Here is a 10399-nt window from a genome sequence, read left to right as displayed (position 1 = left end):
TGTTTTTGTGAGAAATGTGTAAATAATCTTTTGGGTGTTCCCTTGTGTGTAACTTTTTCCTGCACTGCTCTTAAAATTCTTTCTTTGTCTTTGACTTTTGGCAGTTTGACTATAATGTGTCTCAGTGTAGCCCTATTCAGGTTCATCCTATTTGAGGTCCTCTGGACCTGATGAATCTGGATGTTCATTTTTTCCCCTAGATTAGGGGACATTTCAGCCATTACTGGTCTTTCTCCCTTTCTTGTCTCCTTCAGGAAATTCCTATAATGCAAATGTCATTCCTTTTGATTGTGATTTATAATTCCCGTAGGATTTTTCACTCTGTCATTCTTTTTTCATTTTGCTCCTCTAGATTATTTTCCATGACTTCTCTTTCAAGTTACTGATTCCCTCTTCTGCATGGTTGAGTCTACTTTTGACATTTTCTGTTGAATTCTTCAGTTTACTTATTTTTCAAATCTAAGAATTATATTTGGATTTGTTTTTGATGGTTGCTCTTTCAAAGTTCTCATTTTTATTATTCATTATTTTCCTAATTTCATTTGCTTTTCTGTGTGTGTCTGTGTTTGTGTGTTTTGTAGTTCACTAACTTCCTAAAGGTGGTTCACTTTGAATTCTTTCTGACAGTTCCTAGATCTCCATTTATTAAGGTTTAGCTTTTGGATCTTTATGAGTTTATTTTGGTGGTGTCCTATTTACCTGATTTTTTTTGTGTGTGTGATCTTTGATTCCTGATGTTGGAATCTGTGCATTTAAGTAATTGGGCTCCAATTCCATACTTGACAAGTTTGCTTTGGCAGAGACACTTCTTCACCATTCAGCTCAGTTTCAGTTTCTGGGCATTTGCTGGTAATTTCTTTGGGCAAATGGGGTCTGCTATTGTGGTCTTTTCTTGGATGGGGCCATGCTTCATACTTTAAGGTCAGGGATAGGAGATGTTCCAGTGACTGAGAGAGTTGTATAGGACTGCCAGCTTGGTTCCCTCCCTAAGAAAAGCTATAGGATGGGCTTTGCAGTTGCCTGGCTTCTCTACAATTGCTTGGATTCTCTCCTAATCTGGTTAGGCTTCATGGATGGTCTGGACTGGCTACTATATTCAGCAGTAGATAAGACTATGAATTAGTTTCCCTTCCCTAGCACGACAGCAGATAGAACCAGGGTCTGTATAGCTCATTGTTGGTGGACCCGAATCAGTGTAGTGTCTGCACTGAGTTGCTTGGTCAGGTGAGGCTACTGGTTTTGCTCTGCAGACTGGGGAAGCCACAGGCTATGCTCTTTGTTCAAATGCCACTGTAGGTAGGGCTGTTGGATGGGCTACAGAGCTTTCCTTGTGCTTTGGTTAGATTCTCTGGTTGGATAGACTGATGGCATTCAACAATGAGCAGGGTTATGAATTAGATTCCCTGTCTGGGTGCAGTGGGAGAAGCAGTTAAAGCTGCTATTGTTCTTTGTTTGTTGTTTCAACTCAGGCTGATCCATTCCCCAAGTTCCCTGACCAAACAGGGCCGCTGTGCAACTTCAATTCTACCAGCTTCTCAGCTTGACTGCTATTGGGTCACAAAGCTTTCAGGAGTTTTCTCCAGCCCTTCTTGTCAAATTGGACTAGAAGATACTCTCCACAGTCGAGGAAGGGAGCTGTGATTCAGTTCCCTTCCTGGGCTTAGGCAAACTTGGCTCTATGGTCAACAGTATTCATTTGATCAGAATAAATAAGATCTATATTCTGCTAATTCCCTGGTCAGAGTATATATCCATCTTGGTTCTGATAATGAGGAAAGCCGCTGGTTGGTATTATTACTTGGACACTGCAAGTATGAACTTGGTCGGCCAAGGTCGTATGCTAGTTGTTGCAAGCCTCTCTCCTATTCTTTGTCACAGTTAGAATCCCAGTGTTTGAACCTTATAGTTTTCCAGCAATCCCTGTGTAGGCATGAGATCAGAGTAGGGGTTCAAACAAAGCAGCCACAGTGCTGAGTTGGGGGGCTGGCTATTCCCCCCTGTGCTCTCTTTTCCCACTGGAAGAATTGGAGGCTCAGTTGAGACCTCAGGTTGGTGCTGAAATGGCCTGGATTTGGGGGAGGAAGTGCAGCCAGCGTGTGGCCCCTTCTCTTCCTATGCAGTTTGTCTTGGCCTCTGAGGTGTGGGGAGTACCTCACCATCATGTTCTAGGGTTCTTTCAATGTTGTCTTGCTTTTTTTTTTTTTTTTTTTGTCTTGCTCTTGAATAGTTGTTCATTTGTTTTGGGAGGGGAGTGAAGTCAGGAATATCCTATGTTGCCATCTTGGTGATGTGATTCTTCATGTTCTTTTTTTTAAATAAAAAGAATATCCTTTCCCTTTAGTAATTATTTATTTAATCACATTACATTTAATAAGATAGTTGAAAAGAGGATAGGAGACCATGATTTGGCTATGGACCCACGATCATAGTGAATTGAGTTAGAAAATTAGCAAATGAGCTCCAAATTTCTAGAGTATTTATTTTTATTTCTTTGTCTGATTTTTTGGCAGAGGTAATGTTATACTGTGGATCTGTTTTATTTATAGAAATTGTTTTTTTTTACCCCATTTTTATGAATCTATGTGTTAAAAATTCTGACACTTGAGTTGAGGAAAAGACAAAGAGTTCAGGAGAATAAGAGTAGGGGTCTTTGTTTTGCAGCAAAGGGAGAGAAGCCCATGGATTTTAGGCTGAGAGTCTGGTGGTGGACTGACTGACATATCAGTTTCTCCACAGAGAACCTTAATTGCTTGACAAAACAGGCGTTTCCTATGAGGAGAAAAACACAATACCACCCTGAGGATTTCTATTCATAAACATAAATCCTCCTTAAAAGGAATACTGGCAATCTAGAATTTCAGATATTTAATATTTTTAATGAAATTTATCCTAATTTTCTCATTTTTGTAAGCATCTGTAACCCAACTCGATTTCTCTTTCTTTTAGATGAGACTATTACTTACCTCCAAAGAGTTATTAAATTTGCCATGGATTTAGGTTTTGGGTGCTTCTAAAATATCTCCAAACTTTTTAGGAAAGAGAATACCAAACATATGTTTTAACACAATTTTGGCATGAAAAAAGAATTTTTTTCAAAAATTGGGGATTTCAAAACTAGAGGTTATAGCAATTTGCAGATTATTGAGAATCTTGATTATTTAATTGAATGTTTCCTTATTTAAAATACTAAACTACAACTACTTTAATTCAACCTAAGTGTATTTTATGAAGCCTATCTTCCTGCCACCTTGCCCCCCACCCATTTTTTTCCCTTAAGGGTCACTGTGTTAAAAAAAAACAGTCAAAGCAACAAAATAGAAATGTTCTAGTTTGTCTGTGCTTAAAGTGCATTTTGAAATTTGCTTTTAATCCTCTCATGGTCATGAAGATACTCTTCAGAAGTTTCTATTTTTGTGAAAACATATTAGCTTTCTCAGACTAAAATACACTGAGCTTGATTTAGTCCCAGAAAATAACCCATATACTGGAAAATGAAGATTTCATACATCAAGTAGCACCAGTGGTGCATTTTCTCAAGTCTACGTTGTGTAAACAGGACATTTTTACATTATTTTGTTCTATTCTCCATGGTATAATGTAGATGAGAAAGCCAAAGTTTTCATAAACAACTCTGTACACAGTAAAGATATTTTAATATTCCCAAACAATATTTTTGATCACTGTAATTTATTTCTGCCTGCAAACTTTTGAGTCATGTGCTTTTTTTTTTGAGATCTAAACTATTTCTCATTTTCTACTTTATCTGTTCACAGGAAAACCACATAAGTCAATACTTAGCATTTGGATTCAGTAAAGGCTAAGCAAAGACAGGTGGAGCAATATAGGAAAAAGGAGTGATTTATTATTTTTATGATGTTCATTTTCTTTTTTTTAATTTTTTTTATTTATTTATGATAGTCACAGAGAGAGAGAAAGAGAGAGAGAGAGGGGGGGGGGCAGAGACACAGGCAGATGGAGAAGCAGGCTCCATGCACCAGGAGCCCGACGTGGGATTCGATCCCGGGTCTCCAGGACCGCGCCCTGGGCCAAAGGCAGGCGCCAAACCGCTGCGCCACCCAGGGATCCCTGATATTCATTTTCAAGCTAAAAATACTAATTGTAACTTTTCCTCAAACTACTATATCTGCTAAATATAGGAATGTTGGTTGGCATTTCTGTAGCTGAGATCTAAAAGAGAGTCTTGAATGAGTTTGTGTGTTGGTGCTTCGGAAGCCAGTTCCAGTAGTAACTGTATTCATGTTTTCATTAATTCATTACCCTCTGGTAGTAATTGTTCTATTCTGCATTGAGATTTAGGAATTTCTTTCATCCCATGTATGCTTTGGGAGAAAGCCTGAATTGCCCACCCCTTATGTTTTTTTGCTGTGAATATATTGAGCATGTGGATTTGTGTGTGTGTGTGTGTGTGTGTGTGTGTGTGTGTGTGTGTGTGCGTCTTGGTCTTCTATTTAGGGCTGTGCTTTTTCTGCATATATTGTGAAAAAAATGTTTCAAGAAAGTGTTTTTTTGTGTGTGAGATTTGGCATTTTTAAACTTCATTATAGATTTAAAGTCTTCCTAAAATAGAAGATGGGGAATGAAGCGACTATTTTCTTTTCCAGTTTATGCTCTTTTCTATAAACGTAACTGCAGAATAAACCTAAATTTGTTAATTATCGAGCATCTTATTTTTTATTAAGTGCATATTCATAAATAAGTCCTTGTAGAAAGAAGGGTATCTAGTTGTTTTCTTCTTAGTAAACTGGATTTTCATTGTCATCTTCATATTGTCCTCAAGTTATAATTTAGACACTGTTTGGCAGTGAACAAACACAGTCCCTCGACAGAAGTGATTGTAAAAGACTGGAATGAGAAGTTGTTGAGGTAAAAGTTTCATCGTTACTGTGACATAAAACCAAGAAATGGAGAAAAAGTCCATTCCTTCCCATTTATGGAGTCACTGATCACTGACTGGGGGAAAATATATATTTTTTGTAGACAAGTAAAATCTGGTAAATAACCCATGGTATTTTGAAGAATCTTTGCCGTAGATAATTATGTTGCTGGATTAGAGAAATTCAGGTCAGTAGAAATAAATAATAAAACATAAAGTATATACTATGGAGTCAAGACAAAAAAATAAAATATTTTTCTTATTTGAAAATTCTATTGAGAATAAGATCCATATTTAATAAGAAAGTATTTTTCTATGATTATTCAAGATTAAATTTCAATGAGTTACATTATCAAGGATGTCTATGGAGAGAGTAGTTTTTTTTCCTGTGCCTTTTCTTTGAGCTCCTTTGGATTTTATTTTTCTGCAAGATCATTGTTCTTCACTCAAAAAGTTATAAATTAGAACTATAAGGGGCATTTTTTGTTTTTGTTTTTGCTTGTATGTCAGAACTTCTCAAGTCTTTTTCTTTTCTCCCGTAAGTATCGCTCTGGTCCATTTTGTTTCTATTTTCATACTAGCAGTGTGTATGAAAAGTATAAGAAGAGACAATGATCCTCCCCTAGTCAACACCAAGTTTCCTTAGCAGCCCATGTCTCCTTGCCTTGCAGAACTTTACCATGTAGATAGTGAAATTTACATTAGATTTTCGTAGAAAACTGCTGAACCTTACAAAAAAGTCTCCTTTAGTTTAGTTTTGTTTTTTTTTTTTTATCTTTTTTTTTTTCAGTTGAGGTAAAAGTTTCAGTGTATGGAAAGCTGCCCGTGGCACACGCGCCCCCGTGTTCCCTCCCAGGAGCTCCCGAGGCCCCTCCCTCGGTGCCCACCCGCCTCTCCCCACCCCTGCAGAAGCCCGGACTGGAGCCCGCAGCACCTCCACAGTCCCCCCACCCTGCAGCAAGAGGTGACCCCAGCCGCGGGGCTGAGCTGGGGGGACAGAGACATCGCCTGTTTGCAAAGCTGACAGCCTTCGGTGCAGTACCATCTCAGAGAAACTTCCTTTCAAACAATGCTTTCTGGAGCTACAGACCAGCTTGGGCATAAGAAAGGGGCTTTGCAAGAAACTTCAGATCACATCTGACATGGTTTTCTACGGTCATCAGGTCAGCGTTTGAAGTTGCCGTCTCCAAGCAACTCAACTCAGTAAGGAAGGGAAGGCTTTATGCGGGTTCACACCTTCTCATAAAGCCTCACATACACACGAGAAAGATCTTAGACCTATTAAAGCCAAAACTGGAAGATTCCATAACACTGAGTTTATTTATCTTTTTTAATTTTTATTTATTTATGATAGTCACAGAGAGAGAGAGAGAGAGAGAGAGAGAGGCAGAGACACAGGCAGAGGGAGAAGCAGGCTCCATGCACCGGGAGCCCGACGTGGGACTCGATCCCGGGGCTCCAGGATCGCGCCCTGGGCCAGAGGCAGGCGCCAAACCGCTGCGCCACCCGGGATCCCTGGATTCCGTAACACTGAGTTTTAAAGAAAACCTGCAGGCGCGGAACCAGAGCAGCAGATCAACCAGAGCAAGGGACACTGCAGAGTTCCGGCGGGTGCGACTTCGCTGGTTTTGTCCTGATGTGCGAGTCCAGCGCTCAGTCTGAGTCGCTGCAGTGGAGCTGGATCCGCCGAACTGCTGCTCCCGGACCGAGGAGCTGCTGCTGCTGAGCCGGGCGGCCCTCCCGAGGGCGCAGAGCCCGCTTTCTCCTCCTTGGCAGGCTTCTCGTTGTTGTTCAGCTGCCCACGGACGTCCTGCCGCGCGTCTCCGACTCCTTCCTTTCCGGAGCTAACTCCTCCTTGGACTTGGCCGCCTGCTTCTTCCCGCTCGTGGAGAAAGGCTCCCTTGGCTTTTCCTGTCAACAACACTTGACGCATCTCTCTAGCTCCCGCACAGTGGTGGGTTTCAGAGGCTCAAAGTCAATCTCTCTCTGCTCAGGCCTGGGTCCCTGAGCGAGGGCTCCGGGACTGGATGAAGTGGACCCCGCAGCCCCGTGTCCCCGGGCAGCCGGGTGGTCTAGGCTGAGCTGGCGCCCTCGGCCTAGCTCACGGGCAGGCCTCGCTCCTCCTCTCCGGGTCGTCGAGGCCGATGCCTGCTTGCCGCCCTGCTTCGGCTGCCTGCTGGCCTGGCTGCGCTGCCGGCCTTCTCGGCGGGAGCCCTCTTCGGTTGGGCCTGCTTGGCGGCGGGGCCCCCTTGGCCTTCTCGTCCTCAGACTTGGCCTTGTGCCTCTCCGTGTCCTCGTCTTCGTCCGCGTCCTCCTCCTTCTCCTCCTTTCCCTTCGGCTCCTTCTTCCTCTCTGGCTTGTTCCCGGGCCCGCGACAGGGCGGCGAGCTGCTCGTGCACAGCCTTCAGCTGCTCCTGCAGCTCCGCCAGCCGGGCCCGCTCCTGCTCCTCCTCCTCCTCCTCCTCTTCCTCCTCCTCTTCCTCCTCTTCCTCCTCCTCTTCCTCCTCCTCTTCCTCCTCCTCTTCCTCCTCCTCCTCCTCCTCCTCCTCCTCCTCTTCCTCCTCCTCCTCCTCCTCCTCCTCCTCCTCCTCCTCCTCCTCCTCCTCCGAGCTCTCCTCGCTGCTGCGGCTGCTCTCGGCGCCCCTGCTCAGCACGGGGGCTGCGGGCGCAGGCAGGGCCGGCGCCTCCCCCGGCTCAGCCGGCATCTTAGCAAACCGCACCTCAAACACGGCCGCAGCTTCCTGGCCACGGCCACCACCTTGTGGCCTGGGGGTTGTACTGGTAACAGCTGGAGAACATGAACCGGATGTCAGCAGCGAAGCCCTGCGCGTCTGGGCACTCGCGACTGTCCGTCTTCTTGACAGTGCTGAGGTCCATCGGGTGCTCGGTGACGTCGTGGTAGTCGTGCAGCTCCAGGGCCTCGGCGTCCACCGGCTGGAGAAGGGCCAGGCGCAGGCCGCACGCTTCTTGCACGGCATGTCCTCGAGGACGCTGTCACAGTGCCGCGAGTGCTCGGCAGCTCGCCCTTCCGGCCCGCATGCTGAGGCACCTCGCCGTCCTCTAGACCCTTCCAGGGCGGTGCGATGGGGCGGCCCCCACTCTCTCGCCGAGCCCCCACCTCGGCCTGCTTGGGGTCTGACGATGGCGGCGGCGATTCGCTCCGGCTCGCGGATGGAGTGGGCGTCGTGGTGGCTGCTTTCCGCTTTGCACCCTTTTCCTTGACGACAGGCGCTGTGGGAGGGACCACAGGGATGGATGATGGGCGTCGAGGGAGGGGGTGGGGCGGCGGCGGGGGCGCAGGGACCGACGTGATGTTTGCGGTAATGGTTGGCAGAGGGGGGGCAGCAATGACAGGCGTCTGGAGACAGTGGGGGGACGCTCTGGAAGGGGGTTGCTGGGGAGACAGAGGACACGGCCACCACTTGCTGCCCACCTGCACTCCGGGTTCCTGCGCCGCGTTCCGGCCTTTGCCCTTCGGAGCAGGGGGTAATAATTCAACTTCGTCCTGGGGCACCTGGGCCACTCTCTGCAGAAAAATTTTCTCTAAGGCTTGGGCCGTTAGCACTGTGTCATCTGTGGGCTTGTTGTAAATGTAACAATTTGTAAACATGGTGTGGAAGTCCTGCACGCATTCGCTGGCGCTCCAGTAATAATTATTTTCTAGTCTCTTCTGAATAGTCCCCATATCCATTGGGTGTTTATGATTTTATGGTAATCGGGCAAGTTTAGCTTGATTGCATCCACGGGCTGGTAGAAGGGCCAGGCGAGCTGGTGATTCCAGGGCGTCTTTACCACCACGTTCTGCGCGTACTGCAGCTGCTTGGTCTTGCGGCCAGGCTTGGCGGGGTTGGAGACCTCCCGCGGGTTCCCCGGGATCCCCGCGGGCGCGACCGTCCTGGTGGTGGACATCCTCCGCGGCTCGCTCACTGGCCGTCACAGCAGCGGCTCAGGGAGGCCCTCGCTTCCACTGCGCTCCTTTTGGAGGCCTGACATCCCCTTTGTAGGCCCAGCCAGGCAGCACTTGGCCTCGGCGGCTCCGACGGCCGTCCCTCCGCTCCCTATATAGATTCTGGATAACAGTTCTTTATTAGATGGTTCTTTTGTAAATATTTTCTCCAACTCTGTGCTTTGTCTTCTTATTCTCTTGACATTGCTGTTTGCAGAACAGAAAATTTTAATGGAGTCCAGTGTATCAGTTATTTCTTTCATGGATTATGCCCTGGTGTTGGATCAAAATCATAGCCATACCCAAGTTCACCTGCATTTTCTCCTACATTATCTTGCAGAGGTTTTATAATTCTGCATTTTATATTTAGAACTGTGATCTGAGTTTATATTTGTGAAGGATGTGAAGTCTGTGTCTGGACTCAGTATTTTTGCATGTGGTGTCCAGTTTTACATTATCATTTGTTGAAAATACTGTCCTTTTCTTTCACTGTGTTGTCTAGTCCTTTGTCAAGATCCATTGACTATATGAATCTCATTAACTTTTAAAAGGATGTGATAGAATGAATTTGAATAGCTAAGTGAACATAAATGGGAGGTTCCAAACAGAAGAAATGGACTGTGGTAAGGCATTAAAATGAGTGAGGAGGAAAGTAATCTTGATTTATTAAAGAAACTGTGATAGTTTGAGCTTATGTGCAAGAGAAGTTTGTTGAGTATTAGCTTAACCATGGTAAGGATTATTATACTAAATAATACGAAAGCCATTTAAGGATTTTAATGCAATTGCATGAATTTTAAAGGTCTTTAAATGTTTATACTTTGGCAGTGTGTAGAATGTATTGAAGGGGAAAGTAGGGAAATAATGGTTTCAGTTGGGAGGCTTTAAGAGGAAAGGTAAGAGATTATCATGAACAGAAATGACATGGAAGAGATAGGTCATAATAAAAATTTAATAAGTAGAATAAAGAAACGCTTGGCTGAGTTTTGGGAGAAAGGGAAAAGGGATGTTTTAAGTAATACTCCTGAATTTTTATCTTGACTTATAAGATATAGAGTGGGGGGGGGAGCAGGAGGGAGGGAGGAGATCATTACTTTTTTTTGACACTAATAAGAGAACAGTGCATTAGAGAAACAATATTTGGATTTATTGACATAAATAATTGAAGCTTTGATACTGTACTGGATTTACCTGGGTGAGAGGAAGGTCCAGTGTTCTTAACTAAAACTTTGACATGGCGGCACCACTTTAAATTTTCCATTCTAGCTGAAGTCTGAAAAATGAAGTCTCCTCTTTTCAAAGGAGAGAGGTTGTTAAGTGTAAATATAAATAAGGATAAAGGGTCAAATACTAAACCCTAAGGAGAAGCTCATAATTAAGGAAATGTAAGGAAAGATAAGCCTTTGGAAAAAAATTAGAAGTGGATGAACTATTAAGTAGGGTTGTTTTGGGATACCAGCAAATAGGTCTAACTCTTAAACAGAACCAAGAATTTGATGAAAATGAGAAAGGAGAAAATTTCATATTAGAAAAAGGAATGTCACTAGTGCTCGTTTTTT

The 10399-nt window shown here is 44.4% G+C and overlaps 1 pseudogene; it reads right to left on the bottom strand.

The window, feature by feature from the left end:
* Window positions 1–6254: 6254 nt before the first annotated feature.
* Window positions 6255–9304, bottom strand: LOC144309454 (bromodomain-containing protein 3-like; annotated as a pseudogene).
* Window positions 9305–10399: the final 1095 nt, after the last annotated feature.

The sequence above is a fragment of the Canis aureus genome, unplaced genomic scaffold, assembly GCF_053574225.1.
Source record: "Canis aureus isolate CA01 unplaced genomic scaffold, VMU_Caureus_v.1.0 NW_027326411.1_RagTag, whole genome shotgun sequence".
Taxonomy (NCBI): Eukaryota; Metazoa; Chordata; class Mammalia; order Carnivora; family Canidae; genus Canis; species Canis aureus.
This window is presented reverse-complemented; position numbering and strand designations above follow the sequence as displayed.